Source organism: Ranitomeya imitator, chromosome 4 (genome assembly GCF_032444005.1).
Source record: "Ranitomeya imitator isolate aRanImi1 chromosome 4, aRanImi1.pri, whole genome shotgun sequence".
In the NCBI taxonomy this organism is placed as follows: domain Eukaryota; kingdom Metazoa; phylum Chordata; class Amphibia; order Anura; family Dendrobatidae; genus Ranitomeya; species Ranitomeya imitator.
In genome coordinates this window covers 350,440,062-350,449,478 of record NC_091285.1, presented here as the reverse complement: position 1 = coordinate 350,449,478, position 9,417 = coordinate 350,440,062, and the positions used below count along the sequence as shown (strand labels likewise).

The 9,417-nt window shown below is 45.0% G+C and overlaps 1 pseudogene; it reads left to right on the top strand.

The window, feature by feature from the left end:
* The first annotated feature begins 2,388 nt into the window (after window positions 1-2,388).
* LOC138674115 (uncharacterized) lies at window positions 2,389-8,732 on the top strand (annotated as a pseudogene).
* Window positions 8,733-9,417: the final 685 nt, after the last annotated feature.

Sequence of the window (9,417 nt, the reverse complement as noted above, 5' to 3'; positions counted from 1 at the left end):
GACCCCCTAAGGAACTCATCTAGATGTGTTGTGAGAGCTTTGAACCCCAAAGTATAACGCAGAGCCGTACAAATAAAAAATATTTTTTTTCCACAAAAATTATTTTTTAGCCCCCAGTTTTGTATTTTTCCAAGGGTAACAGGAAAAATTGGACCCTAAATATTGTTGTCCAATTTTTCCTGAGTACACTGATACCTGATATTTTGGGGGGAACCACCGTTTGAGCGCATGGCAGAGCTCGGAAGGGAAGGAGCATCATTTGTAATGCAGACTTAGATGGATTGGTCTGCAGGCATCACATTGCGTTTGCAGAGCCCCTAATGTACCTAAATAGTAGAAACCCCCACAAGTGACCCCATATTGGAAACTAGACACCCCAAGGAACTTATCTAAATGTGTTGTGAGAACTTTGAGCCCCCAAGTGTTTCAGTACAGTTTATAACGCAGAGCTGTGAAAATAAAAAATCTTTTTTTTCCCACAAAAATTATTTTTTAGCCCCCAGTTTTGTATTTTTGCAAGGGTAACAGGAGAAATTGGACCCCAAAAGTTGTTGTCCAATTTGTCCTGAGTACGCTGATACCCCATATGTTGGGGTAAACCCCTGTTTGGGCACAAGGGAGAGCTCGGAAGGGAAGGAGCACTGTTTTACTTTTTCAATGCAGAATTGTCTGGAATTGAGATCGGACGCCATGTCGCGTTTGGAGAGCTCCTGATGTGCCTAAACAGTGGAAACCCCCAATTATAACTGAAACCCTAATCCAAACACACCCCTAACCCTAATCCCAACAGTAACCCTAACCACACCTCTAACCCAGACACACCCCTAACCCTAATCCCAACCGTAAATGTAATCCAAACCCTAACCCTAACTTTAGCCCCAACCCTAACTTTAGCCCCAACCCTAACTGTAGCCTTAACCCTAGCCCCAACCCTAACCCTAGCCCTAACCCTAGCCCTAGCCCTAGCCCTAACCCTATCCCTAACCCCAACCCTAACGGGAGAATGGAAATAAAAACATTTTTTAAATTTTTTAATTTTTCCCTAACTAACAGGGTGATGAAGGGGGGCTTGATTTACTTTTATAGTGGGTTTTTTAGCGGATTTTTCTGATTGGCAGCCGTAACACACTGAAAGATGCTTTTTATTACAAAAAAATATTTTTTGCGTTACCACATTTTGAGAGCTATAATTTTTCCATATTTGAGTCCACAGAGTCATGTGAGGTCTTGTTTTTTGCGGGACGAGTTGCCGATTTTTGTGAGGCAGAATGACCAAAAACCAGCTATTCATAAATTTCTTTTGGGGGAGGCGTTTATACCGTTCCGCGTTTGGTAAAATTGATAAAGCAATTTTGTTCTTCGGGTCAGTATGTTTACAGCGATACCTCATTTATATCTTTTTTATGTTTTGGCGCTTTTATACGATGAAAACTATTTTATAGAAACAATAATTATTTTTGCATCGCTTTATTCTGAGGACTATATTTTTTTATCTTTTTGCTGATGATGCTGTATAGCGGCTCATTTTTTGCGGGATAAGTTGACGTTTTCAGCAGTACCATGGTTATTTATATCTGTCTTTTTGATCGCGTGTTATTCCACTTTTTGTTCGGCGGTATGATAATAAAGCGTTGTTTTTTTGCCTCATTTTGTTTTTTCTTATGGTGTTTACTGAAGGGGCTAACTAGTGGGACAGTTTTATAGGTTGGGTCTTTACAGACACGGCGATAGTAAATATGTGTACTTTTATTGTTTTTTTTAATTTAGATAAAGAAATGTATTTATGGAAATAATATATATATATTTTTTCTTTATTTAGGAATTATTATAATTTATTTTTTTACACATGTGGAAATTTTTTTTTTAACTTTTTCACTTTGTCCCAGGGGAGAACATCACAGATCACTGATCTGACAGTCTGATCTGACAGCGATCTGACTTACAGCGCTGCAGGCTTAAGGTACCTTCACACTGAGCGACGCTGCAGCGATATAGACAACGATACGACCAAAACGCGATCGCTGGAGCGTCGCTGTTTAGATCGCTGTAGAGACGTCAAACACACCAACGTTCGAACGATGCCGGAGCGATACAGTGACGTAACAGCGACTCACGGATCGTTGTCGCTGGTTGTTTGCTCCACGTCAAACAGCAGTGGTGTAAACGATCTGATAAATTGGCAGCGTAGTCAGATAGGTGTCATCCAGGTAGGTGACACCCAGATAGGTGTCACCCAGGATGTGACGTTCCGGCATCCCAGAATATAAACCGCGACTCTACAGCGATTGATTCATATTGTTCGAGAGCTGCGTATGCATGTTTTTCTGCCTTTCCAGCGTCCTGTCCGGAACGATCCTTCGCCAGCTACGATCCTCTTCTTCCGTGAACGTTCTGTTCGGAACGCCGTACTCCACTGCCGGCGTCTTCATCGGTTCTTTTATTGCTCATCAACGGTATGTTAAATTTTTTAGTGGTTTGTTTTTTTTCTGTGTATAGTAATGGCTATGCAGTAATGCTAGACGCAATGCTTATCTAAGTATATGGTACTAGATGGCAACCCGATTCTAAAGAATCGGGAGTCTAGAATCCATATATACTTTATTTATTCAAATGTAAGAATAATACAATTAATAAATAATAGTAAGAAAGAACAAAAATAATAGGCAGTATATGGAGAAAACACCAAACAAAAGTTCAAAATTGGTGTGAAAATGTCACTGAACCACTTCACAACTAAATATATATAGTTTTGGTAAATGGTATTATCATTTTTTTGACGAAATTCGGCAGGAGCTTGAAGAGCAACGTCACTGGGCCCGCCTCCACGCAGTAGAAACTTGCTGTGAGGTAAAAATTCAAAAGTCACACCAAAATGGCGGGCGGAGTGTGTCACAGTACGGCACGTTTCTGATTGGTCGCTCGCAGCAGGCGGCAACCAATCAGACACTGGACACTGTTGACGTCACTTATCTCCGGACATTAGCTCCGGACATTAGCTCCGGACATTAGCTCCGGACATTAGCTCCGGACATTATCTCCGCACATTAGCTCCGGATATTAGCTCCGGACAAAGCCACGGAAGTTGGCACAAATTGCAGGAAGTAGTATTCTAGGCAATTATATATTAGATAAAAATGTATAAAACATATCTGGCAGCTATCTTGTGCATCTGGTAAGCGGACACACAAGATGGAGGCACTTTAGGATGCAGTTTGCAAACTCTTTTGCGCTGTGTAACATTTTTTGCGCAAACTATATGGTAAGGTCAACCAACTCTTTTGTGCCTACCTTGGCTTAGCTGTCCCTGGCCTGCTCCGCAAGTAAATAAAAACAGCTCACAACTAAATTGTAAACAAATTTTTTTTTTTTACAAACTGAAATTTTTTTTTTTCAGAAACTGACCTTATTTATTTTTTTAATCAAGAGACAATCACTGTCACGCTATCTATATTCATCAAGTACGGTGTCAGAAAAAATGAATTCATGATAAACATATACAGGCTCATGAATTCACTATTTCTGACACCTGGGCAGGTGAGCATAGATATGTAGCGTGTGACAACCATTGTCCCCTCAATTTGTGTGTAATAGATTATGTATAAAGAAGACAAAATGGTGGTTATACAAGGCAGTTATCTATTCAACAGGTCAGGTGTCATAACTAAAGAGTTTTTTGACACCTGACCTGTTCAGTAGAGGTTTGCACTGTATTTCCACCATTTTCTGCCACACTAGGCACAGACAAAAAAAAGAGATTATGGAGATGCATGTAATATTTTTGGCCTACCTCATATCTGTATACTAAAGACACACCAAGCTGCAGTCTTTTTATTTTTAACTACTGGAGATATGATGTGGGCCAAAAAGTGTGTGTGGCGACGTTTCTTGGCGCACGGTGTGTTGCCGGCGGCTATAGACACAATAAACCAAACATAATTGTGGCAAATCAAACTTTTTTGATGTTGTTAACTGAAAAATAACAAGTAACAGAACAATATCCCAAACAATGAAAGGAAACAACAAAAATCAGAACCTCCCATGCCTCAAGAGGTGTCTCAGCATGCGGCCATGTTGCTGTACTTGTTGCAGCATGAGCACTGCTGTCCGCTCCAGGCGATCTTGCTTGGCCAGCAGTTCTCTCACGGTGTCCGGTTCTGTGGATAGAAGAGGTTGGAGAATGGACAGTGATTAAGCTGCAACGGTGGCATGTGTTTACATAACCAGCAATTTAAGGTACCGTCAAACATAACGATTTCTGTAACGATATCTTTGGTTTCTGTGATGTTGCAACGATATCGTTAACGCAATCGTTCTGTGTGACAGCGACCCAGCGACCACACAATGACTTACCAACGATCACGACCAGGTCGTATAGCTGGTAATGATCGTTAGTAAATCGTTGATTGTAAAATGGTACTTTTAACTACACACTCAATTTTGTACTGTCCCAGAGGGCATTTTTTAGGTTTAATTTTTTAGGGTTCGTTTAGTCGTTGTCAAATGTGACATCCCACCGATAACCCCTCCCACTTTCTCAATACTTACGGAGAAGGGACGCCTGTTGCTCATCCGCGGAGCTGCTGACCATCCATCCCCTGTCTCGGGCCACAGCTCCTGCTGCTGAAAGGAAGCAAATACCGTATATACTCGAGTATAAGCCGAGATTTTCAGCCCAAATTTTAGGGCTGAAAGTGCCCCCCTCGGCTTATACTCGAGTCACGGTAGCGGTGGGGTCGGCAGGTGAGGGGGTGAGGGCGCTGAGGTATACTTACCTAGTCCCAGCGATCCTCGCGCTGTCCCTGCCGTCCCACGGGCTTCGGCGCTGCAGCTTCTTCCTCTCTTCAGCGGTCACGTGGGACCGCTCATTACAGAAATGAATAAGCGGCTCCACCTCCCATAGGGGCGGAGCCGCTTATTCATTTCTCTAATCAGCGGTGCCGGTGACCGCTGATAGAGAAAGAAGCTGCAGCGCCGAAGACAGGAGGGGACAGCGCGAGGATCGCCAGGACTAGGTGAGTATGTTATATTCACCTGTCCTCGTTCCAGCCGCCGGGCGCCGATCCATCTTCCCGGCCGGCGCCTCCATCTTCCCGGCGTCTGCGCTCTCTGACTGATCAGGCAGAGGGCGCGATGACGCATATAGTGTGCGCGGCGCCCTCTGCCTGATCAGTCAGAGCAGAGACGCCGGGAAGATGGAGGCGCCGGAACGAGACGCTGGGAGCTGCAATCAAGGGAGGTGAGTATGTGTTTTTTTTTTTTATTGCAGCAGTAGCAGCGGCAGCACAGATTAATGTGGAGCATCTATGGGGCACAGTGAACGGTGCAGAGCACCGTATAAGGCACAGCTAGGGGGCACAATGAACGGTGCAGAGCACCGTATAAGGCACAGCTAGGGGGCACAGTGAACGGTGCAGAGCACCGTATAAGGCACAGCTAGGGGGCACAATGAACGGTGCAGAGCACCGTATAAGGCACAGCTAGGGGGCACAATGAACGGTGCAGAGCACCGTATAAGGCACAGCTAGGGGGCACAATGAACGGTGCAGAGCACCGTATAAGGCACAGCTAGGGGGCACAATGAACGGTGCAGAGCACCGTATAAGGCACAGCTAGGGGGCACAATGAACGGTGCAGAGCACCGTATAAGGCACAGCTAGGGGGCACAATGAACGGTGCAGAGCACCGTATAAGGCACAGCTAGGGGGCACAATGAACGGTGCTGAGCACCGTATATGGCACAGCTATGGGGCACAGTGAACGGTGCAGAGCACTGTATATGGCACAGCTAGGGGGCACAGTGAACGGTGCAGAGCACTATATGGGGCACAGCTATGGGGAAATATGAACGGTGCAGAGCACTATATGGCACAGCTATGGGGAAATAATGATCTATTTTTATTTTTGAAATTCACCGGTAAATGCTGCATTTCCACCCTAGGCTTATACTCGAGTCAATAAGTTTTCCCAGTTTTTTGTGGCAAAATTAGGGGGGTCGGCTTATACTCGAGTATATACGGTACATATCTGGTTAACAATTGAACTCGCTGTGGTGAAGCGCTCGCTGGTTTTGTCACTTACGAATGCTCGTCGCTGGAGAGAATGACGCCGACCCGGGGGAGGAAGATGGGTGGCGAAAGGGCGGGGTTGTGGCCTGCGGTGGGGTTACTGCATCTGTAATGTACACAATATTTAAGCTCCCTACTAATGCCCCGTATGGCGTCATTAAATTTTAAAAAAGGGTGGTTAACTTACGTGACGACCCTGGCTGTGGGCTTCCGCTGCTGGCCGCTGTACTGCTGGCTACAGTGGGTGTTGTCCTCTGCCGGCGGCGTCTCTCTACACCCAAAAAAAGAAACGCAAGGTTTAGGCACCAGAAGTACAGAGCTGTAGACTTAAATAAAAAATTAACTAGGCGCCATTGCCAGACATGATGGGTAACTTACGTGACGGCCCTGACTGTGGGCTTACGCTGCTGGCCACTGTAGTCCTCTGCTGGCGTTGTCTCTCTATACACAAAAAAGAAAGAAACGCAATGTTCACACACCAAAGTACAGAGCTTCCGACACCTCCCCCCCACAAATAAAAAACCTAGGCCATTGGCGTAAAGGAATAAAATTTAAATTAAACTCCCCAAATCGAGGTACATATATAGAAGATGGGAAGCGCCACACGGCAGTGCGAGTGTCCCTATTCCCCCCTCCCGATACTGTGTGTCTCCCAATTACACTATACTGGTACTTGCCTTGCCTGGTCTCTGCCCGCAACTGTGCCAGATAAAGTGGCTGTTTGTAGCGGAGGTCGGCCCACTTTTTGCGCAGCTGCAGCGCACTGCGGCGGATGCCGAACCTCCGCTCCATCTTCTGGGCAATGTGGCGCAACACCTCATTCTTGTGAAGATTTGGGTGTGCAGGGTGAGTCTCCCGGCCCTCATAGTCCATGGCATCCATTTTTTTGACAAAAAAACGGACCTCTGTCTGCCCCAGAGGAGGACATCGTTGTCTCGCCGCCATTTTAGCAAGAGAGACGCTGTACGGCACCACCCAGCCACGCCCAGAGGAGGTCCTTGATTCCGCCGTGCTGGCGCGCGATTCGCAACGCTATAGCGTCTCCATTTATGCACACCGTCGTGGGTGTGACGCCGGCTCCAGAAGTCACTATTTGGCGTTCCCGTTATAAATCAGCAGCGCTCATCGTCCTGTTTTCAGTGTTTCAGTGGATGGTACAGTTAATGGAGGGTATCTATGGGGTATGGCTGTTGTGTTAACGTTGCTTATAATTAGCCATGTATATGTCTGTGTATATATATGTATGTGTGTGTGTGTATATATATATATATATATATATATATAGATATATATCTATCTATCTATATATATATATATATATATATATATATATATATAGTACCTTACATCCTATGTTAACATTTTTGTCAAACGGTGCAGCATCGGTGACGCAACGGAGAATGCAAATGGAAACGCATGCCCAGCGCAGCGTTTTGTGACACAAGCTTTTTACTTTTTCTTAATTATAGGGGCGCATGACACATGCATTGCCGCGGAAGCGCCAAACACAACTCTAGTGTGAACTTTGCCTTATAAGCGACAAAAAAACGATGTGTGAATGCTACATTACAGTATTGGATGTCTTGTGTCAGTTTTGCAAATCATATGTAGTAATTTTTTTTTTTTTTTCCTTTCTCAGGTTGCCATGTCTCATTCGGATGTACCTGTGATTGTTGCGGCCGCGTTATTGGTAGAAGCTCACAACCAGCTGGAGGTTCAAGCGCGAAACAATCGTGTAAAGCGTCAGCGCCGCATGTGGACCAAACAGTGGCTGCAGAAGAGGAATCAATTGTCCCATATGGGCCTTATAAGGGAACTGCAGGATAACAACCCGCATGATTTCCGGAACTACCTGAGAATGTCGGAGGACTCATTTAATGTCCTACTTGCAGCTGTAGAACCTTATATCAGGCGGCAAAATACCCAGATGCGAGCTTCTGTCCCTGTGGATGAGAGACTGGCTGTCACGCTGCGTTTCCTGGCGACTGGCAGGTCTATGCAAGACTTGCATTACAGCGCAGCTATATCCCGATCCCTACTCAGCGTCATCATCCCAGAGACATGTAAAGCTATTGTCTCAGTTTTACACCGCAGTTACATGCCTTTCCCACAGACCCCGGATGACTGGAAAGAGATTTCAAGGGGATTTGAGGAGCAATGGCAGTTCCCTAATTGCGGTGGGGCCCTGGATGGCAAACATGTACGCATCACCCAACCACCACACTCTGGCTCCTTTTATTACAACTATAAGGGATATTTCAGCATAATTCTCATGGCCCTCGTAAATGCTATGATTTCATAAGTGTGTCTGTTGGGATTAACGGGAGAGTATCCGATGGAGGAGTTTTGGAGCACACAGATTTTGGGGAACGCTTGAAAAATAATAAACTTGCCTTGCCGTCCAACAGCGACACAACAGAAAACATGAACTTTGTGTTTGTTGGAGATGAGGCTTTCCCACTGCATCCCAACCTTTTGAAGCCCTTCTCCCAGAAGACTCTGACACCGGAACGACGAATCTTTAATTACAGACTTTCAAGAGCTAGACGCGTTGTGGAAAATGCATTCGGAATTATGGCAAACCGATTTCGGGTTTTCCACACAGCACTAAACATGAAACTAACGTCTATTGACTCTGTGGTGCTTGCTTGTTGCGTCCTCCACAACTTTATACGTCGCCGTGATGCCACTGCATACAGCCCTCCACAGTATGTAGACTCTGTGGACCAGGGTAACGGAGATGTAACCCAGGGCGAATGGCGTCTAGACGCGCACAGGGTTTGTGGTTTGGAAAGTCTGGGTTCTGGAAGGAACTATGATGATGCAACGAATAGCAGGGACAAGTACTGTGACTTTTTCAATGGGCCAGGGGCTGTCCCATGGCAGTATCAACAGCTGTAACGTAACTGTTGGCATAACTTTTACCATGTATTATGGATGACATTTTTTGGGGGTTCAAGTGCTCTTGTGTAAAAGTGCTCATGTATAACAATTTTTGGATGACCCATGATATTCCTTTTTCTGTAATAAATGTGAACATAACGATATATCTATTTGTTCTTTCTTATTATTTTACATACATACCAATAAACATATCTATCTATGAACATACTCTACTTCTGTATCAAACATATGAAATCTGTGAGTCTGCAGCATCCTATGCACTAGCGATTTCCTGATGTGTATATATATATATATATTAGTAGATGGTCACCATATTCTAAAGGTACCTTCACACTCAGCGACGCTGCAGCGATACCGACTATGATGTCGATCGCTGTTTGTTCGCTGTAGAGCTGTCACACAGACAGCTCTCCAGCGAGCAACGATCCAGAAGTCCACGGGTAACCAG